Raw genomic sequence first — 23,384 nt, 5'->3', positions numbered from 1 at the left:
ACTTTTTTTTAAATTCCTTTAAAAAAATCTCATTGTGTTTATTTTTTCCGAGCTGCTACTCTTTTCTTGTTTTATTGTTCTCTATATATCCTGGTTTTATAACCTTATCTTCTCTGTTCCTTTATCTTCCTGGGTTTTTTACCTCACTGTGAATCTGTGAAACTGGAGTGTCATGCCCCATTTCGTTGTCACAATATGTTAACCCATTTTGTAACAATGACAATAAAGGTATATTCTATTCTATTCTATTACCTTTTTTTCCATTTATTTGCTTCTTTCTTTTCTTCTGGCTTTTTTTCTGAATTTTTCCTGCTCTTTTTTTCTCCTTGTTTTTTTTGTTTTTTTCTCAGCTTTTCACTACTTTTTCATTTTGGCATTTTATTTCCCTTTATGTTCTATTCCCCCCTTCCTTTAAGTCATTGTGTGCACAATTTTACATAATATTTGGTCTCGTAGGGATTAAAGAAGCAAAAACAACCCTAAGAGCCGTTTGGGACCCGAAAGAGCCGGTTCTCGAAAAACTGACTTTACTCAACTTTGTTCTACTTCGACATTGACTTCAAAATACCGCCTTTAGGACACAACGTCAGGGGAACCCGTGTATTTTTACCTTCATGCACTGTAACTTTGACTTAATTCGCTTTTTAATTAGCAATTTCGAGCCCTCAATTTTGTGTGCTGGCTAGATTTTCTTGTGCGCGGAAAAGCTCTGGGTAGAGGGAACATTGCCCCCAAACCCCTTCAGGGCGACCCAACGGACTACACAAAATAACATTGGGGCTGGTGAGGAAGAGATGCTACGCACACACACTCATGCATGCACAATTGTGCATGGGAACTGTGTGTTGAGGGACAGGAGAGGTATCATGGGAATAAGAAATGAAGATCCTCATTTAGAGGTGTTACAAGACGGAAATTGAAAGTGAAAGATAAATATAACCTGCATATGTGTGTGTGTTGAGGGGGGGTGTATGGCTTTGGTGATTGTGTGTGTTAGCACGCTGACATTTCCCACATCTGTTTATTATTTATAGAGCAGCCCGGTGTGTTTGTGAGACCGAACATAGAGTTCCTTCGCTGCTCAATGATTCAGCACAAGAGAGCTAAATGTGCATACATTTATTCATCTCATGAAGGGGGCTTTTGCAATTGCATCTTACCTTTTCTGTCTGTGCTTAACAACTAGAATCAGCTCCACATGTTGTTAGGTAGGATTGTGTGTACGGGTGCCCCCCCCAGGCTACCAGTGATGAGGGGGTTCAGTAATCTCCCCCGTCTTTGAGTTCGAACCCCTCTTCCTCCGCCCTCCGCGCATGAAAAGATACGCCAAAGTGGTCCCGCTTGGAGGAATTCCGCAATATCCTCTTAAGCTTTTACAGCAGGGAGAGAGAAGCTGGAAAATTCCGAATTACTCGCCCAATCCTGGCCTCTTATTCCAAGATGGAGACCTGAGTTTGAAGAAGAAGGAAACGAATCCAAAAATCCACTTTGCTTTCAATCCTCTTAAAAGCCTTTTTGCTCCAACTTCCAGGAAGCGACGTCAGGTGTCGATTTTTTTTTTTTTTGCAAAAGCGTTTTAATCCCTGCCGGTATTGGAATCCATACGGCAGCGTTCTTGTTTTCTCCCCCCCCAGGCCTGCTCGCGCATCCCGGTCGTTGCCCCGGTTATTTATTCATCGCCTCTTCCGCTCAGTTCCAGGAGCAACTTCCGGGGTGCATGCGGGGTTCTCCTTTGCCCCCGCCGCATCCGTCGGCCCCGGCGATTTGGTGACCTTGGCGAAAGGGCACGATGAAGAGATGTCCTGTGAGAAGAGAATAGAATAGAATATACCTTTATTGTAATTGTTACAAAATGGGTTAACATAATGTGACAACGAAATTGGGCATGACACTTCAGTTTCACACATTCACAGTGAGGTAAAAAAGCCAAGAAGATAAAGGAACAGAGAAGATAAGGTTATAAAACAAGGAGGATAAGGTTATAGTTATAATTTACACGATATTTACACAAGAAATGTCGGCATGTAGGATGTTTCATACAGTTTGGTATCGTAAGGGTTTGTGCAATTATGCATTTAGTGCAAAAATAGTTATCATAGTGCAAAAAATGGTCAACATTGTGCAAGGTGAGCAGTAAACCTAGTGCAGTCATCATTGTGCAAGAACATAGACATGAGTACCATTTTACGTTCGTATGAGGTAGTGTTTTTGCAAGAGTTTTTCAGTTTTTTGTGCGGTGTCTGTTTATGGTGGTAATGGCTCTGGGGAAGAAACTGTCTCTGAGTCTGTTTGTTTTTATTTTGTGTGACCTGTAACGCTTGATTTGATGATTTTTCCTGAGCACTCTCAGGAAATGCAGTCGCTGCTGGGCCTTCCCAACCACCGCTCTGGTGTTTGCAGACCAGGAGAGGTCGCAAACACCCAGAAATTTAAAGGAGTGGACTCTCTCTACACAGTCTCCTTTTATGATGAGTGGTGCTGGATTCCTGCCATTCCTTCTGAAGTCCAGTATCAGTTCTTTTGTCTTTGTGGTGTTCAGTATGAGGTGGTTTTCCGAACACCACGTTGACAGTGAGAGAAAGATTTGTGTCCTGTTGTTGTCCCTCAACCTCCCCCCCCCCCCCCCCCTTTAGAACGCCGCCTGTCCATCAGGCAGCGGCAGTAAACCTCCCCTGTCTCCAGTACCTGTCTGTCAAAAGCGATCGATAGTCCTGGGACCCCCTTAACGTCTGCCCTCCCCAGGCTGGGCCTTTGCACGCTAAAACGCGAGCACAAAGTGGTGCATTCACACACACACATGCGTGCACATACATGCACATGAGCGGGCTAATGAAACAACCGTTCTATTGATCAGCACTGTGAATGTCAGACAGTTCGAAAGTCCGCCCACTCCACCGTCGCCCGTCAATCATCCCTGACAGCTCAGAGAAGTCGATCTTGTGATCTTTTTTTTTTTTCACGCTACTCGCCGCCTTTCTTAAAGGTAATCCCATATTCTTCAACATGCAAAATGTGAGAAGAGTACATGTTTTTTGCAGAATGTTTATAGAGTGGAACCTCGGTTCTCGACCATAATCCGTTCCAGAACCCTGTTCGAAAACCGATTTGTTCGATCACCGAAAATCGTTTTTCCCATTAAAAGTAATGTAAATCGTTTTAATCCGTTCCAACACCCTGAATGTTTACCTTGAATGTTTAACGGAAACATAAAGCTAACCCAGGCTAATCGTTCGTTCGCGTTATCGTAATCTTCCGTACGAAAGATTACGCTAACATGAACGTGTAAAAATAAAAAAATCAGGTCGTTTACAAGTCATTTAGCACCCGGGTCTCCACAACAAGTGGTGAGCGGTTCATTGGAAAGGGGGCTCCGTTCCAACACCCTGAATGTTTGACGTAAACTTAAAGCTAACCCAGGCTAAACGTACGTTCGCGTTATCGTAATCTTATGAATAGGATTTCTTACCTTTGTGGTGGTCAGCAGCACACCTCCTTCATATTTGGCTATTATTTCTTTCTTAAATGCAATAGTTGTACGCACTACTTTTCTTTTTTCACCTGGAGCAACTTTGCTGCTTGCACTGACTTTCTTCGGAGGCATATTAAGGGGCTAAAACACCCGTACGCCTCTCAGCATCGCACCCTAGCGTACGCACTCACGCATTACCGGCGTTCGAACTCCGATTTTTTGGACCGAACAGCGAAGCAAGAATTTCTCGAAATTTTTGGTCGGACACCGATTTGTTCGAACTGAGAGGCGTTCGAAAACCGAGGTTCCACTGTATAATCTTTCATCTGTATTTTGATGCGAGCATGTCTCGTCTTTGCAATCCTGAGCTGTGACGTCATCGGAGGAAAACTAAAACCTTAGCTGGCCAGTCGCCATATTGTTTTATGTATTAATCCGTCAAAGAAGTTACTCGTGTTTTAAGTTTTGAGAGTTTTTGTGGAGGATATTCAGGCGTTGTCACAGGTGGATGCAGTAATGGTACAACAAAGGGTGAGCAACCAAAAAGGGATTAACTGGCAACTAAAAAAAAACATGGCTGATGGAGACTGATAGACGAAAGGCTTTCGCAGCCTCAACAGAAAAACATGAGACTGGTCAAACAAACAAAACCCATAGTGAGGATCCAGGCTAACAGAGAACCAACACCGAAAAGCGGCAACGGAGTCAATTGTGAAGCCGGCCCGTAATAAACCAAGGGACACTAACTGGGCGCCAACTGGGAGCAAACAAAACAGGAAATCCCTCGGCAGTTGCGATGCAAACCGGTAGATAGCCTGACAAAACTAGAGCAACAGCAACACACGCATCAAAAAAAAACAATTGAAACAGTTGCTCGTTACATAAAACTGTCTGTTTCAGAGCTGCCTCACATGTTGTGTTCATGGGATTCACCATTTAAAGTGTTTTGTTCCTTCAATGGATTTTCATCTATACAGCTAATAAGCCAGATAGGTCAACTTTGAGACTACATTTCTCAAATCCCCTGGTGCATGGAATATTTCGCAATATATAAAAAAAATATATATATATGTTTGCGAATTCCTTTAAATGCAGCGTTCCATTTTCACTCCGTATGTATGTGTTGATTGAGATCTTATCCCCTGCCTGACTACCCCCCCACCACCCTTCTTCCTTCCAAGGTGTTTTAAGCCACAACTGAGGTTTTTTTTCATCCCTTCTTCCCCCCGCCGGTGCTTTCGGGCACCGATCCCCCGCACGCAACCCTCACCCAACACTCCTAAAGAAAAAGGCGTGCTCACTCACCTTGTTGTTCTTCGAACCATTCCACCTTCGACTGTCACATCTCCATCTTGGTGGAGCGATTCCGACTCCCTCAACTCGCCGGCAGAACAACACCCATCGCTCTCTTCCCTTCCTCCGTCCCCCCCCTCCTTACTGTCGCTCTCTCTCCACTCCCGTCTACTGGCTCGACAGCTGCGGCGCACTGTCTGCCGCCTCTGCCGCTCTTCAGCGGGGCTGCAGGATGATTGAAATTTAAGTCGTGTTAATCCCGAAATACAGGTAGTGAATGAAGAAGGGAAAGGCGGGCGAGAAAGGAAAAAGGAAAACCGCTTCAGTGCCCCCAACGTCGTCCTGCAGGGTCTCGTCTCTCTCACTTGTTTGGACTCTTCCTCGTGTTTCGCCGGCACCTGAGAAGCGAGCGAAGATGGGACGGAGGTTCTGTGCCTGGCGCCAAGCTAAGAGAGAAAGAGAGAGAGATGAAAATGTGGAGTCGGAGGGATGAAGGGGAGGGGGGTGCAGACATGAGGGGAGGGGGCGGGAATGCAGAAGGATGGAGATGGAAAATGCTGCGTAGGAACAATGCACAAAACTATCAAGCTGCAATTATTTCGGGAAAGGAGGCTCCGCGCTCGTTCTTCTTACCTCTTATGTTTCTTATAACGCCTCACTTGTAATTATTGGCCAATAAACGTACTCATGATGCTTTTATGGTCTGTTGCCTCCGATTCACATCAAAGTGCTCAAATTCTGGCAGACTTATTTAAAGTTATTACGTTCTTAATGGGGTTGAAATATTGAAAAATATGGCAATGCAATTTCACGGAGGTCCCAATTCAGGGTTTTTACTTTCAATATGGTACCGATATCACCGCCCAATGTATTGTCCAATCTAATATGACTTGGGGATATCCATGAGCAAAGCATTAAACTAACTCGTGGAATGGACTACTTCATGTCAGGTCAGATTTATTTGTATAGCCATTAATCCAAAAGGGCTGCTCAGACCACCATTATGACATCCCCTGATCTGAACCATACATGAGCGCAAGGAAAAACTCAAACAAACTCAGCATTAGAAAAATGATAATTCCCTTTTCAGGATGACTTGAATGTGTGTCAGGTTCAACCCAACACTTGTAACAAAAACCTGTATACAAAAAGGATTACAGAGAATTGTGTATGGAAGCGAACGGAAAACTGCTTTTGGTTACATTTCCTCCAACTCACTCCAAAGCAGCCTTCCCTCACCTTGCCTTTTATTCAGAAAAGGAACGCCCTGGTTACAAGGTGGTTTCGACTGCTAAACAGAAGAATGCATTTGAAGGTTAAATTTCCAGTTGAAACCAGTTTTTGTGCAAACACTCGTTATTTGAAATGTGACTGATTAACTCTCTTTAAGCAATACTCAAGAAAAGATCCTTGGCTTTTCGGGTCAAATCTGTAACTCATTCACACCATTGGTTCTCTCTAGAGTGCAGTGGAAAACTTTTGCTTGTGAGAACATCCTATTTCGTAAGCACAATATTTCAAGCAAACATATAACATGATAAAATGATAGTAAAATTGAATAACTTATGTACATTATTTCAACAATATGAACACCAATATCGGAGATTATGGATGAAATCAGATCAAATTTGATACTATTTATTTAGCAAATTTCAGCCCAAAATCCAACATCAATGTTGGATTTCGGGCTGAAATAAAGGTATTGCCATTCTGCATCCCTCACCAGCGTTTCTGGCTAGTAGATAGTATTGTTTTTTTGACCTGAAAAGAGATGGTTCTTTTTTATTGAGAAGAAATAGAAAATGTATTAAGAGAAAGATGTGATATAGTAGTCTATGAGGTAAAGTAAAACACTTTAACAATAAATAGGTTTGATTGAAGTTGGCAAATTGTAAAGTGCCCCCGAGATGCTTCTAGTTTTGCATCATTTTGCACTCAAAATATACATTTCAAACGCAGAGAGTACAGGAAATCAATAACATCATAATTATAATGATTTTGAATGGATATTTACAAATCCCCTTGCATATACTCAGATGAGACTTGGAGGCTTATTCACATTTATTCAAATGGATTCGTTTTATCAACACTTTCAGTCGTAGGGAATTTCCCAAAAGAGGATCTATCAGTAACAGTCGGTTACAAACCAAAATGCGGGCGGCATTAGCTCAGGAGGTAGAGCGCTCGTCTTGGGATCAAGAGATCGCAGGTTCTAGAATAGAAAAGAATAGAATAGAATATGCCTTTATTGTCATTGTTACAACATGGGATATGCTGTGACAACGAAATTGGACGACTCCAGTCCCACATTTACAGTGAGGATAAGGAAACAAAGAAACAAAGGAACAAAGTACTAACTGACTTTGTTGTCCTAATCCTGGCTCCTCCGTTTTACATGTCGAACTGTAAGACACTGAACCCCTAATGCCCCCAATAAGCAGGTTGGCGACTTGCATGGCTGCATGGCCGCTATTGGTGTGTGAGTGTGTGTGAATGGGTAAATGTAAAGCACATTGTAAAGCGCTTTGGGAAGTCTTCATTGACTTGAAAAGCGCCACATAAATGCAGATCATTTCATTTTCATTTCATTTCGCATCTCTGTGTGAAGGCTGTAAATTCTAAACTATTGAACCCATATTGTTCACAGAAGGAAGAAAAATGGTTTCCCTCTTGTATTATGTTGGTCTTTATTCCACAGATGAAAATACCTTGGTTTCAACAAAATCCCATATTTTGGAGCAAAATTCGTAGAAAATGAGTTTTTTGTGAAGAGATGTCTCTTGCTGTCCGAATCCAAGCAGTCACGATTGGATCGTTTTGTCACAATTCTGGACTCGCTGGTCGTCCTCTGATGATTAGTTAGAGGTTAGTTTACACATCGATCGTTCCTGGATTAAGATCACAAATATCTGTGTCTTTGACTTTTATGCAGCACCTGATGGTTTACCAATGTTTCTACTTTTGAATCTACTCCATCATTGCCATTAGTGCTTACTAGTTGAGTTACTTACAAAAAAGTTTTGGGTTTTTTTTAGCATTTCGGGTGTGTACTCTGATTTTCCATTCTCGGACACTATTTTCAACAATCAAACTCCTGTTCTCTACTTCCACTTTTTGCTTAAGTTGATTATTTTCCCCAAAAAAAGAGGTGTTACTGCCTGCTAGTGGCTGAAGTTAGTCTGTACAGTCATAAAAGTTATTTGATTGCTGAAAATGGTTGACAGCAGTGTTCCCTCTAAGCTGCGCGTATGCGCAATTGCGCACTGCTCGCACAGTCTCGGCGCACAAGAAAATCTAGCCAGCGCACAAAAATGAGGGCTCAAAATGACTAATTAAGAAGTGACTTAAGTCAAAGTTACAGTGCATGAAGGTAAAAATACACGGGTTCTCCTGACGTTGCGTCCTAAATGCGGTATTTTGAAGTCGAACGAAGTTGATTAAAGTTAGTAGAGTATGTCGAGAACCGGCTTCTTCGGCTCGGCTCACTAAAAGGAACCGGCTCTTTCGGGTCCTAAACGTCTCTTCAGGTTGTTTTTTTCTTCTTTAATCCCAACATGACCAAATATTAAGTGAGATTATGCACAAAATGACTTAAAGGAAGGGGGGATAGAACAGAAAAGAAAAAAAATACCAAAATGAAAAAGTAGTGAAAAGCTGAGAAAAAAAGAAACAAAAGGAAGAGAAAAAAAAAGAAGGAAAATATTAGAAAAAAAGCCAGAAAAAAAGAAAAGAAAGAAATGTAGGAAAAAAGTGAATAGAGAACAAAAAGAAAAGAGTAACAGCTCGGAAAAAATAAACACAACGAGATTAATTTTAAAGGAATTTTAAAAAAAGTAGAAAAAAACACAGAAAAAAGAAGAAAAAGTTTGTGTTGCATTCAAATAATTTCCAATTCTATCAAGTGAATCTTGTTGCCAACATTGTACTTCCACTAAAAAATGTGATTAAGTACAGTTCTGTATCTTACAACCGACTAAATAAGCCCCCAAAAATGTTAATATTATGCGACAAAATATATCAGGAAATAAAAAGAAATGGATATCTTGTGAAAGAATTGTAAGAACAAACGACGTTTGTAGGCCGTACAACCTTTGCAATCGTACATGAGTCAATTCATTCAAAAGAGAAAAATCATTTTGCATTGCCGGAACCCTATGTCAAGTTTTGGACATGTTTGATAATTAATTCTTGTAACAGTCGGGATTATGGTTGCTCACTGTTGTTTCAAGCGTTGCTCATTGACTTTGTGTGATTGCTCAGATCCGTGGAAAATTACAGGGAACATTGGTTGACAGTATGCAACAATCAGTCGCCCCGCGATGGATGTGCCGTCAATTACGCTCAAGAGTCAAAGGATTGGATTGAGGCATCCGCGTCAGCAGGCCATCATGGTCAAGTGGCAAAATCACTCCGTCTCATTATCGAGTCTTGGAAGTTAGCGTGAGTCGGGTTTTCTGCCTTTTTCTGCAAAGGTTGAACCCAACATACAATACTCACGTACTAGTAACCGCTTGTTGTTCGGATGCTGACAGAAATCAACGATCGGGTTTATTTTTAGCCGCATTAGGAGGACTAGCATGACAGACATACGGAGGAAGAGCAGGAGATGAAAGGAAGCAAGCTCTTAGCGCCTGCAGCTACTCATGGGCCAGTCGGGAGCGGGGGTATCAAGAGGAGTGGGGGGGCAGCGGAATACAGCGCGAGCACACAGAGGTGAAGAAGAGCAGAGCGGGGCCGAGGTTCTCGAGGGTGTTGACGAGATAAGCCGGCGAATGTGAGCCCGGTTGTTGTAGTAGAAGCCTATATCCCTTCTGTAGCAAAGATAGCGGCCAATAACTGCTGAATAGAGTCTTGCGCCGGAAAAATGGACGGGACGCACCGACGCGTCGGCTCAATTTCATCCTCCTCTCTCTTCTTCTCCGGCTTTGCCGGTAATTATTTAGCCCGCGGTCAGGTATTTTTGGACCTCCCCCGGCGCCAGAAAATTTGGATACCTCGTCTGTTCCAATCATATCCAGTTATCTGCGTTCCGCTTCACGGCTCGGTGAATTACAATTAACGCCGCCTCAGGTGAGGTCGGAGGAGCCTTGGTGTTCTCTGCGTCGTTTTAGAGATATGAGTGGTCCTGGATAAATAGAACTAAAAAGCATTCTTTTGATTTGTGACCAATGTTCCCCCTAATTTTCCACGGGTCTGAGCGTTCACACAAAGTCGGTGAGCAACGCTTGAAACAACAGTGAGCAACCATAATCCCAAGTGTGGCTAGATAATTATTTATCAAACATGTCCAAAATTTGACATCAAGTTACATTTTGCTGAGTTTCCGGCAATGCAAAATTATTTTTCTCTTTTGAATGAATTGACTCATGTACTATTGCAAAGGTTGTACGGCCTACAGACGTTGTTTGTTCTTACAATTCTTTCACAGGATATCCGTTTCTTTTTATTTCCCGATATATTTTGTCGCATAATATTAACATTTTTGGGGGTTTATTTAGTCGGTTGTAAGATACAGAACTGTACTTAATCACATTTTTTAGTGGAAGTACAATGTTGGCAACAAGATTCACTTGATATCATTGGAAATTATTTGAATGCAACACAAACCTTTTCTTCTTTTTTCCGTGTTTTTTTTATACTTTTTTGTTACTTTTTCCTTTCTGTTCTCTATTTACTTTTTTCCTACATTTCTTTCTTTTCCTTTTTTCTGGCTTTTTTTCTAAATTTTTCCTTCTTTTTTATCTTCCTTTTATTTCTTTTTTTCTCAGCTTTTCACTACTTTTTCATTTTGGTATTTTTTTCTTTTTTGTTCTATTCCCTCCTTCCTTTAAGTCATGTTGTGCATAATTTTATTTGGTCATGTTGGGATTAAAGAAGCAAAAACAACCTGAAGAGCCGTTTAGGACCCTGAAAGACCCGGTTCCTTTTAGTGAGCCGAGCCGAAGAAGCCGGTTCTCTACTAACTTTACTCAACTTCGTTGTACTTTGACTCGACTTCAAAATACCGCATTTGGGACACAACGTCAGGGGAACCCGTGTATTTTTACCTTCATCCACTGTAACTTTGACTTTAACCGCTTCTAAATTAGTAATTTTGAGCCCTCATTTTTGTGCGCTGGCTAGATTTTCTTGTGCGCTGAGAATGTGCGAGCAGTGCGCAATTGCCCACGCGCGCAGCTTAGAAGGAACACTGGTTGGGACCCAGCGTAGTAAATGTTGATTTTGCAAGGTTTTCTTTGTTAGTGTGCCTCGTTGTCTGCCAAGTGTCTGCGTGAGGGAGGCAGAATGGCAATACCTTTATTTTATTTATGAATGGACTTTTCAAGCTGAAGTGACCACTTTACAGTGTACTCGGTACCTTAAGTGAATGCATGTCATATGTGAGAAATACTGGAAAGCAAGGAATTCGACCTTCTAATCATTTTCTTCAAGTTCATTTTAAAAAGCCATGCTATGCAAAAGCCCTGCATCGATCCTGTTGGATTTTTTACCAGCCACCAGAGGCTTTTTGCGGATCTTTTTAGGGGGGTGCCTCAAATGTGAATGCTTAAGTGGATGGTGTTGTAATTACTGCCTCCTAGTGGTAAAAAAACCTTCATTAAAAATGAAACTATTGATTACAATAGTAGGCATATATACTAAACTATCATATAAACATGAGCCTCACCTAGAGATAGCTGACATAATTGTCTGCCATCCATCTGCTGTGGGTACTACAAAATCAAAAATTTTGCAGGAGGCTGGGTAAAATGGCTGAGTTTGGTCACTCTAAATCTCTTTAGTTTGCATTCTTCTTGTACTTTTTAGCACTTAGTTTCACACAATATTTCATCATCTAGTAGTCAAATATTAGAGTTAATGGGTAGTGGTACAAAATACTTGCATATAGTAAAACAAAAAAAAACACATTGATTTGAATATAAGAAAAATCCTGAACTATCATACCAAAGTTAAGTTGTATTTTAAAAAAAGTCATCAGTCGAGAATTTTTTATTTATTTTACATAGTGGGATCCCTTCTGCCATGTTTGTCTGGCAACTTACTGCTATGCTGTGCTCTGTGGCACTAGATTTTGCTCGCCTTAGATGATTCAGTGTCACCCAGTGGTCAATTATTACACACTGGGGCGTTAAAGAATGTTCATGAATAATAGTGTGCTAAATATAGTTAAAATATAGACCTGCTTGGTACATTTGATTGAGAGCTGAATGGGTTGTGGTTTCAGAACTTTACACTGACACCTGAGTGTTTGACTGTAAAGATAAGAGCTTACCATAAATTCCGGACAATAGAGCGCACCTGATTATAAGCCGCACCCACCACTATTCAGGTGATTTGCCACTTTTGTACTTACACAAGCCGCACCCATGTATAAACCGCGTGCGCCCATATCAATTCTTATGACACAATCACATGTTTAATCCAGACCAGGCTGTAAGTTCCACGACTGTAACTACATAGATAGTACTCAATTCAAGAACCACAGTTGGTATCATAAATGGTAAATGATACCCGTAATTAACGTATGATGCAGACTTGTAAAGTCCGGGTCCCGTTGAAAGTAATCCAAGGAAACAAAATGTATATTTCCAAAGTTAAGGGTGGGAAAAATATATATCCACTATTGTCCGCTGCGACAACAGACAGATCTACCGGTAACTCAGCTTTATCCCAATTCCCATCAGCCCGCGTTTGCTCCGCCCCTTCTTTTTGATTCGTCCGTAGAACACATAACAGAATACATCTCTAAAATAAATACATTACAAAAATATACAGTTGCAAATAAATATTATACATGGTTACACATATTTACGAAGAAAGACGGTACACCGAGAGAGTTTTCAAAGATTTAATAATAATAATATAACTTTCATCCCAAACTGTGCCTTTGAAAGGTACCAACATGCTAGTAGGATCACGCTCACAATGTATCTAACGTGCCTGTTAAAATAAAGCATCCCGTAATTGTGAAATTCACGGTAGATCGTCCTCAACTTCCTCCTCATAACTATCGCCATCAAGGGCGTCTTCCTCAACTTCCTCCTCATAACTATCGCCATCAAGGGCGTCTTCCTCATTATCGGACGTATCTTAACTTTACCGGCAATGTATGCTTAAACTTAGAAGTTGCAGTCTTTCTTGGCGCCCATATTCTACTGGTCTTAATCTTACTTTTTAAACTCCAGCGCCGCTGGTGGCCGTTAGAAAAATTCCATAAATTGGCCGCTTTACTGAATAAGCCGCAGGGCTGAACATTTGGGAAAAAAGCGGCTTATAGTCCGGAATTTACGGTAGTTTTATTTTTGGGAAGTCTCAATAAATACAGTACACTTCATACGGAGTAGGATGTGTGTAATGTATAAAATTTAGAAAGCATTTTCTTCTACGGTTTTTTTAGTGATATACTTACACACACAAACACATTATGTAGTAATTGAGAGCCGTTTGCATGTCACAGTTCTTTATTTATGCATGACGCGTTAGTAATACGCTCCCCTAATGATAATCCACTTTACCGCTGGGATGCGGTCAATGGGGTGCAAGCAAAAGTGCCGTAGTTCTCGCTCGGCGACTAAAAAAAAGCTTGACTCACGCACTTGGATCTTACAGAAGAAATTACTTGGGGGAGAGAGTGGCACGCGTTGGGAAATAAAAGATGCGACCAAATGTTTCCAAGAGCGAGGTGCCATGCATGATAAAATGGCGTGATCCAATCGGACTCGAGGTCGATGAAGGATGACGATTGGTCCTGTTGGTTGTTTTTCACAGTCCAGCTTTACATTTTTTATACTGGCGTAAGCTGCAAGTGAAGACGTTCCAATCAATACAGAGTGAAGCAAAACACTTCTCAGTCGCTGCTTTTTGTTCTCAGATGCCGGGCCATTAGAAGGTTTTCCACTGAGGGACACACACACACACTCGAAACACAGAAAGTTTATTTATAGACCCTGTAGCTCGTTCCTGATGTCTTCAACACCTTGGATTAAGTTACTGCAATCACAGACTTAAAGATAAACTTTTTATAGCTAGCTTAACAGTGCAGGTATGAGGATAGCTGGCAATTCACGGCTGCCCTGCAACAACTGGAAAAGTAACAATATTGTGACCAAATCTTTTCAGTTTGTACAGCTACGGAACCCTCTGGTGGTTAGTCTGGTATTGCAGTTTAATTCCATCCAGGCACATTTTCACTACCACATTTAAGACTCCCACCAATTAGGGAACCTATGGCTCGTAAGCCATAAACGGCTCTTATCATGAGTACCGTAAATTCCGGACTATAAGCCGCTACTTTTTTTCCCTGACTTTCAACCCTGCGGCTTATTCAGTGATGCGGCCAATTTATGTAATTTTTCTAACGGCCGCCATCGGCGCTCGAGTGTTGCTACCATTAACTGCCCTGTCAAAGCTATATTATTATTATTAAAGCTTTGAAAACTCTCTCGGTGTACCGTCTTTCTTTGTAAATATGTGTAACCCATGTATAATATGTATTTGCAACTGTATATTTTTGTAATGTATCTATTTGTATTTATTTTAGACACTTAATCTGATATGTTTTGCACGTGTGAACGAAAAATGAGGGGCGGAACAAACGCGGGGTGCCGAGTTTAAGTGGGGACCGCTAAAGGTGAGGGACAGACAAGGAAAGAAGAAGGGGTAAAAAGTTGGTTAGAGAAAAAGGAGTTGCGTGAGTAAATGTGTTCATCTGATATATTTTTCCCACCCTTACCTTTGGAAATATACACTTTTTTCCTTGGATTACTTTCAACGGGACCCAGACTCTGCAGGTCTGCATCAAACCTTAAGTACCGGTATCATTTTCCATTCATTTTGCCGGCTGTGATTTTTGGACTGTGGACTTTAATGAAGGACATTTAGTTTCAATCGCGGGACTTGAAGTCGGGTTTGGGTTACATGTTTAAATGTGGGCGCATGCGGCTTATATACAGGTGCGGCTTGTGTATGTACAAAATCGGTTTACCTCTTAAAATGTGGTGGGTGCGGCTTATAATCAGGTGCGCTCTATAGTCCGGAATTTACGGTAAATATGGCTTGGGGACATGCCAATTTAATTGTCTGTCCCTGTGTGCCCTGCGATTGGCTGGCAACCAGGTCAGGCTGTCCCCTGCCCACTGCCCGAAGACAGCTGGGATGGGCTCCAGCACCCCCGCAACCCTACTGAGGATAAGCGGTGCAGATAATGGATGGATGGATGGACATGCAAATTAAATATGTGTTGTCCAAGTCTGCTTTGCTCTAATAGAAGGTAGGGACGTTCATAGCCAATGTAATGCTGGGAGAGAAATTGGTTCAGTCCAGTATATGAAGAACACAGTTTTCACCACAGTATCACACCAACAGACCCCGTTTTGGCTGCACGTTGCTAAGGAGTCCCTTATATGGAATCTTATTACATAATATATGTTCAATGTTGAGACACTTTAGGATTAAAATCCATGGACCAAACAAAACTCCCCAAAACGCCAGCCAAATACAAAGAGCAATTTGATTGGGTGAGTGGCAGGAGTGGACGTATTCAATTGGGTGAGAGGTAGGTGTGGGTGGATCCTTAAAAAGTCTTAAAAGGCATTGGATGATCATTCTAAAATTAAGGCCTTAATTGGGTCTTAATAAGGCGTCACACGTGAACACATTATTAAGATTTATATTTGTTTGAACTAAAAAGATTTTGTAACATTTATCAATCATCTTTTCTGATGATTCACTGAAATACTTTTGAGGCAACGTCGCGTGACCTAAATAACAGAACTATCAAAACGGGGATGTGGTTTCAGTCGGGCCTTTCGTAGCAGACGCATGTCTTAGATCTACCCACAATACACGTATTAACTTCGGACAGAGATGTTTACTTTGGACGATGGGAACGTGTCAATTTAATTAGAAGTGACTGTCTGCCAAATGTTTTCTGGACATGGCTAAAACCTGTGCCAGGTAATGTGTGTTGTTTGCAGGAAACATTTAAGTTTTTACGTTTTGTTCGTTTCATTTGTCGACTTGGTCTTGAATTAATTTTTAAAAGGCCTTTAAAACTGGTTGCTTGCACCTGGTTCTGAAACTATAATTTCCGGAAAAGGTGAAGTTCAAAATGAGTTTCAACGATCTTAAATAAATGCGGGAGGGGGGACAAGTTTAAAGTGGTATATTTGTTGATATGGGACACAGGGTCCGGTATTATTATTATTTCATAAATTTTATAAAATCATCTAACGTCACACAGTGAAATAAAATCCGGGGAAAAAATTGGCTTTCGTCTGTTGAGCAGTTTTGAAGGTTTTGTCGATTTTTTTTTTAACTATATGGTGTGGCTCCCTCAAAATAATAATAATAATAATAAATGAATAAATAAATATTTTGCTATTATGGCTCTTTGGTTCAAAAAGGTTCCCGACCCCTGCACTAGATTGATGTGCATTAGCATTATACGTAATTACCTGAATATCAAGTGTTTTTAATTATTTTAAGTCATTTATTTTACTGTTCCATTTAGTGCTTCAACTTAATTGTATCGGTAATATTTAAAATACATTGATGTCCTAAGTTAACAAGCATTATAAAGACATTTAAAATCAAAGGTCTGGCAAAGTATTTCCTTTTTACTACTCTATAAAATCAGAACATTATTTTTATGAGCTCAATTTTTAATCATGTGTATGCAGTTTATATGCATAAGTGAGGTTTCATTATGTCCACCATGAAACACTAATTCCATCTAGTGATACAAAAAATTTAAAAATTCCACGCCCTTTTACAGTACTGTTTACATTTACTGCTCATATTCTCACATTTCCTATGACGAATCGACCAGCCTTTTTTTGTGTAAGGAGGTTATTGCATTGTCTTATCACACTGTGACGTTTATAGTGTGGTGTTTTTTAAAACTAGAGCGACCTGACTGTTTCCGACATTTGCGGGCATGTCTTTCATATCGCTGCACCCGCTTGCACTTGATACTTGTTTTCCTGTCCTCGGTGCTCAAAGCTGGATGCCTCTTTAATCTTAACTGTTCGATGTGTTCAGCACCAAGGACAGTGTCCCTCTCGCACTGTTAAAGCAATGTCTCCTCTCCTATGTCTGGCGAATTCTGTTTAGACCTCTGGTTCTTAACTGATTTTACTTCAGGACCCCCCATTCCACCCTAATGAAAAGGTCTGACCCAGATCAAGGAAAAAAAATCCACTTTTCATACGTGTCCATTGAAATGATTTTGCAATTTAGAGCAGAAATGGTAGAATACATTCACCTTTTTTATTTTTTTCCCCCAAAAAAATTACCACCAAAATGACTTCAAGTACCGTGTGATAATTTTATTTTGTAGTACATAAAGATTAATATACTGGTAAACAGCTAGAAATATAACATTTTAAATCTTTCACTGTATCTTCCTGCAGTGTTTCAATGGCAGACACTCATACACAATTTTCGTATTTCGCAATAGTTTCTTTCTTTGACTCGATCGTTGTTGTCACTGTTTTACACTTTTCCTTTCCCTTATCACTAACTTTCTTGGGACGCATTATTAAGGGCAGAAAAGGGAAGTAAAGCCAACAAAATCACAATAAAATGAGATGTGGTTCCTCTCAAACATGTTGATTGACTGAATAGGGAGAAAAGCTCTAGCAAGGCATTATTGCCATCTACTGTTAAGGAGTGTAGTTGATCCTTCGTTTTTTCTTCTTCTTGGCATTTTTTTGCTTAGGAAAAGGCCCACATCCTACTGAAAATGGGTCCTCAACCGATTTTTGGACCCACCAAATGAGAAATACTGGTTTAGACCCAAGGACCTCGCACATGGCTCTCTACCAATGGCATTATTGCTACAATATAAATATTATAAACTTTGAAGTGAGCCCATTGTCTCCTTCTGATGCCGTGTCCCGCTATTTTGATGTTGTTGTTTGCAGCCAGCTGGGCTCAAGCTGCGTGGAATCAAGTGTGTTTTTGCGTTTGTGTGTCAGCGCCGGCAGTAAAAGCGTGACAGATGGCCGAGCGAGCGCAGACGGGAGGAGAAAGCGTGAATGACCCGACGGTGCCCGTGTTCGAGTCTTAATCAGTGAAGGAAGAGCAGGACGGGAAATAGGGGTTGGTTTCAGCATTAGGGGCGCCGTCACAGATCACAAATCGGACCTTTAGACCTTTTTCTGGTTGGTATTTTTAGGAATTCCAGAGACACATTGAAAACGATGACAGTAGTGGTGCAACAATCACTTGGTTCATTGAAAACTATTTTTAGATTGAGTAACATTTTGGAAATCTCCAAACTTTAGTTTCAGTAATGCAGTTTTAAAGTCTTGGGTCGTACGGATGCTTGAAATCCTTGAAATTACTTTGTTTTTCAAAGATTGGAAAGAGCCTACATTTTTGGTGAAGTGCTTGAAAATGCTTCAAATTTGAAAATGTTTCACAAATCTGCTCTAAAATAACATTGACACTGCTCTTTGGTGGCATTACTTTGCCATTGCATTTCTTCTTCCCTTGTATTAACAGAATATGTCATTGTCCTAAGAAGCATCATCGCCAACCGTGCAACCCATCCCGACAGGTTTATGCTACTGCAAAACCGGGCACTATGAAATGTGTCCTAGTGGAAGGAGAACATATCAATTATGTATAATTATTATGGGCCAATCAAAAACTAAAGTTAAGGTTCCCTAGAGGTAAATTGTAATGGCAAGTACTTCTGCAACTTCTGAAATTGTAAACTACATATTACCATCATTTCCCCAACACCTATATAGAGAGAGATTTGTCTCAAAAATATTTAACACACGTATTTTAGTGATTCAAAAATATATTCCCGATTTACCCAAGATCTAAAAATCGTATGTCTTGATGAATACACAAGAATCAAAAACACATGTGTAAATTGCTGATATATTTGGTCGATCTGCAAATTACATGATTCATACTGGATTATTTCTTTTAAAGGTACTGTAAAAATTGAAAATCTGGCTTTAAAAGTCTTTAAAAAGTGCTTGAATTTGGCAATAAAAAAAGGTGTGCAAACCCTGTAAATGTATTCTTTTGGAAGTTGGACTTACAATAAATAAATAATAATTAAAAAGGTTCAGTATTTTTGCTGCTTTTCAGACGTTTTGGGGGCAAAACCAGTAACGAAATAATAATTCCAAAGGTGGCTACAAACTCCTGAAACTGAAAATAACAAAAGATTGTCATTTTATGAATAATAATAGCCTTAAGTATAACAACTACACTGTCTTTTCTCTTTTGCAAATGTTTTGCGTAATTGCCGAATGCTGTCAAATGTTTGAGAAATGGAAACACTGTGTAAGGAACATTGAATAATAATTTCAATGTTAAAAATTTCGTAAATCTGTATTTGACCTTTCTTAGAAGAGCATGCAAATATGATTAGTAAGAGTGGGAGACAATTATGAGTTTTTTGGCTAAGGTGGCGATTGAAGTTTTGACCCTATGTGCCGCAGGCAAGGGCTTAATAGAGTTAACTACTCAGGACGTGGGCTAAACATACTTTGGAACTGTATTTGTTCAATATTTGGTCCTATCATATGTTTATAGTTTATTAGACACTCAAAATAGGGAGAGAATACATCAATGGATTTTGAATTTGCAAGGCGAAAACAGGGAAGGACTGCACAAAACCCAAATATAAGAAATTCCAGCCCGTTCTAAATTGTCCTCCTCTGAGCCTTTTCTTTTTAAATGTCTTGGGTTACAAAAAGCAGATTGACCCTTGTGCAGCAGGCGAGCGTTTAATAGGGTTAGCTTCTCGGGACGTGAATTAAACTTGACTTTTTAACTGTATTTGTTCGATATTTGGTCCTATGATATGTTTATAGGTTAGTAGACACTCGAAATAGGGAGAGAATCCATGAATAGATCTTGAATTTGCAAGAAGAAAACAGGGAAGGACTGTACAAAACCCTAATTCCAGCCCATTCTAAATTGTCCTCCTCTGAGCCTTTTCTTTGAATGTCTTAGGTTACAAAAAGCAGATTTAGGGGCCGGTCACACAGACATTTGCGGCTGAATCATGGCCAGAAATTTCTGCCTTTGAGGCGGACGCAATTGGACGCATTGAGATCGCCATTCAGACGAGATACAGCAGTGCTTAACACGCGGTCGGAAATTCGCGCGCGGGTGGCAGCGCGAAAAAGTTTTGCGCTGCTCAATTCTTCAGAGCGCGGGTACACAGCCTTTCACGTGCGTATCGAGGCTGAACCACGGCCAGAAATTTCTGAAGCAGATGCTGTTGGACGTTTTGAGACCGCCATATAGACGAGATACAGCAGTGCTTTACTCGCGGTCGGAAATTCACACGTGGTTGGCCGCGCGCAAAACTTTTGAGCTCCTCAAAAGTTTGAGCACGTGTTAAACCGCGTGCCGCACACGTGGTCAACACGAGGTAATGACGCGGAAATGACGCGGAACGACGTGCTCTGGCCGCGGCCAGGGCGTGGTAACACATGGGTAGGACGGGAAATTTCAGCGGGTAATCGTGGGTGGAGCATGGTAATAGCATGTTCTGCGCCTGTATCGCGGTGTTATTACATGAAATTAGCTTGTTATGCGTGTGACAGTCAAACGCCTTTCTCCGCGTATATACAGCGCGATTTGCCGAGCACACGTCAGTTGTGCTCGAGACGTCAAGGGGGTGAACATGGATCCCCGTCAGCGTAGTGACCTCGTCTTAATCCATTTTTATTTCTTGACATTTCTTTTCAAGATAATAAAATAAAAATGATGCCATAGCTTGAAATCTTGATCTTCACGGGACTGTGTCTTGAGCGGTTATGATTTCTACAGCCCGGTGTTATCCGAGAAATGCATCCCTGCCGAGATTTGCATCCCCTCGCTACTACAACCACTTTTACCTCGTTTTATCTCACTTTTAGGGAATGTAATGGCGAACATATAACCAAAACCACTTGGTCTTGCATTTGTTGGGAATGTAATACAACTTAAACCATTCCGTCTTTGTTTTTGTTGTGAACGTAATCGAACGGTAAATCCTCCCCCCCTCGCGTGAACGCGCATTCTGCTGCGCTTCCAACAAAAGCGATCGTATTCTATATAAAACGCTTATTAAAACAATAAAGCGAGCTAATTATAACAATTGGGAGATCCTAGTCTATATAACGCGTTTATTTAAACAATAAAGTGCGATCGTATTCTACAAAATGCGTTTGTTAACGCGGATGAAAAAGTCAAAAGCGATCGCAGCAGAATACGCGTTCACGCGAGGGGGTGGGGGGTGGTTGTGTTGCGTAGGAGTCGGATTTGGGCACAACACCGGCTCGGGAGCTTTTATACCCGTGGTCCACACGAGAAAATGACGCAGAAATGACGCGATGAGGAAGCGGAACAGTCGCCGGCGTCTGTTTTGCGGGCATACCACCGATGAACAGCGGGTTGGCCAATTTTGCGCATTTTCCATCGCGGGCAACCACGGGCGAAAAAAAAAAACGCAAAATTTTAGCCGTGATTCAGCCGCAAACGGCTGTGTGACCGGCCCCTTACCCTAAAAGGTGTGAGTATCAAAGAACAGCAACATGTATAATCTGCGTAAGTCAAAATAACAAACAGCATTGCAAAATGACAGTTAAAAAACAAACAGCGGGCCAAACTAACAAACAACTGTGCACAATCATGGTCAATTTAACAAACAACCCTGACATCCTCATCAAATACTACTGAAATAATTCCATAGGCTTGGCTGGGGATTGAATTCTGGACCCTGTGTGCAGCAGGTGAGCGCTTAACCGGTTACGCTCCCGGGGACATGAAATGAACCGATTCTTGAACTGTATTTTTTTCCGAACCTGGTCTTATAATACTGACAGCTGTGAGTGAAGTTAAATAATTTTGTTGATTTGGCTGAGTCTCAAACTCTTGACCCTGTATGCAGCAGGTGAGCGCTTAACCGGTTATGCTCCCGGGGACATGATATGAACCGATTCTTGAACTGTATTTTTTTTCAAACCTGGCCTTATAATTTATGAATGAATGAAAACTTGATTTCGAATATTAGAATAAAAACAGGACAAAAACAATGAATCAACAACAAAATAATGTTACATAACATGTTCGAAAAGGGGTAGTCAGAAGCAGATGCTTATTTTCCCTACCCCTTTATCTTCCCTATTAAATACATTTTACAAATCCTCTTCTCCTTTTGTGTCTAATATAACAAAATCTCATGGATATACTTATTACATAGGTCAGATATCAATAATTTTAATAATTACAATAATCAAATATTTTATACACTGATCTGCGTAATACCCATCCCTCAACGTCATAATGCCATTAGTTACCAAACATCACTGCAGCACCAATGATAATAACAACAATAAAAATAAAAATAATATTTATAATAACAGTTATGATATGATAATAGCAACAATAACAACAAGTTAACCATAGTTTTAAACGCAGTATTTCCAATCTCACTCATATCCCATTTTCTTCATCCCTGTATTTTGCCAGTAATGCTTTTTTGTATTTAAATTTGAACAAGTGAATAGTTGGACATTGTTTGATCTCATCTTTTGAATTATTTCAAAGTTTGACTCCACACACATACCTTTCCTGGTGTTTCTCATCTTTGGGATTTTGAATTTACTACAGCCCCTCAAGTTATAATTTCCCTCTTTCAGAATGAATAATTTTTGGATGTTTTCTGGCACCATGTTTTTGTTGACACCGGTGCTGTGGAATGCTCTTCCCACTGAGATCCGATCTGCAACCTCAGTGGAAATGTTTAAATCTGAGCTTAAAACACACTTCTACTCTATAGCATATGAATAACCTATACTTTTCGTGGACAATATCTCTGTATTATTTGTGATTGCAACATCCTTAGCTGTCTGGTAATCCTGAAAGGGGATACCACATGTGCAGTCCCTTCTCAAGGTTTCTTCATTTTCCTCATGTTGAGGTTTTTGTGTTTTTCCTTGCCTTCATGTTGGTTCCAGATCAGGGGATGGTGTAATAATAGTCTGAAAAAATTATCTGTGTAATAACCTGTGAAGCCCTTTGAGACTCTTTATGATTAAGGGCTATACAAATAAAAATGACTTGACTTGACTTGACCTTCAGTTGTGAGTTAAGTTAGATAATTCCATTGACTTGGCTGGAGATCAAACCCTGGACTGCAGGCAAGCGCTTAACCAGTTGAACTCCTGGGGACGTGGAATCAACTGATTCTTGTACTGCTTGTTTCAAACCCGGTCTCATAATACTGACAGCTTTGTGGGAAGTTAAATAATTCAGTTGACTTGGCTGGGGATCAAACTCAGAACCTGTGTGTGGCAGGCGAGCGCTTAACCAGTTAAGCTACTGCGGACGTGAAATGAACTGATTATTGAACTGCATTTGTTTCAAAGCTAGTATTATAATACTGACAGCTTTGTGGGAAGTTAAATAATTCTTCTGACCTGAAATGGGATCAAACCCTGGACCCTGTGTGCAGGTAAACGCTTAAGCTACCAGGGACTTGGAATAACCAATTCTTGAACTGCTTTTCTTTCAAACCTGTGAGTTAAGTTCAATAATTCCATTGACTGAGGATTAAACCCAGGACCCTGTGCGCAGGCAAGCCCTTAACTAGTTGAGC

The 23,384-nt window shown here is 40.7% G+C and overlaps 2 protein-coding genes across 2 annotated transcripts in view; one reads left to right on the top strand and one right to left on the bottom strand.

The window, feature by feature from the left end:
- Positions 1–5,207, bottom strand: part of LOC148356350 (leucine-rich repeat and fibronectin type-III domain-containing protein 4) — a 55,705-nt gene extending 50,498 nt beyond the window's left edge. Inside the window, exons 1-2 of the mRNA XM_088347025.1 lie at positions 4,775–5,207; positions 1,161–1,802 (exon numbers count right to left, since the gene is read on the bottom strand). The gene's annotated coding sequence lies outside the window, so the exon portion shown is untranslated. The remainder of the gene's footprint in view (positions 1–1,160; positions 1,803–4,774) is intronic.
- Positions 1–23,384, top strand: part of pcxb (pyruvate carboxylase b) — a 444,629-nt gene that overhangs the window by 323,828 nt on the left and 97,417 nt on the right. The window lies entirely within an intron of this gene.

The sequence above is a fragment of the Urocampus carinirostris genome, chromosome 11, assembly GCF_059441175.1.
Source record: "Urocampus carinirostris isolate Australia breed hairy pipefish chromosome 11, RoL_Ucar_1.0, whole genome shotgun sequence".
Lineage (NCBI taxonomy): Eukaryota > Metazoa > Chordata > Actinopteri > Syngnathiformes > Syngnathidae > Urocampus > Urocampus carinirostris.
This window is presented reverse-complemented; position numbering and strand designations above follow the sequence as displayed.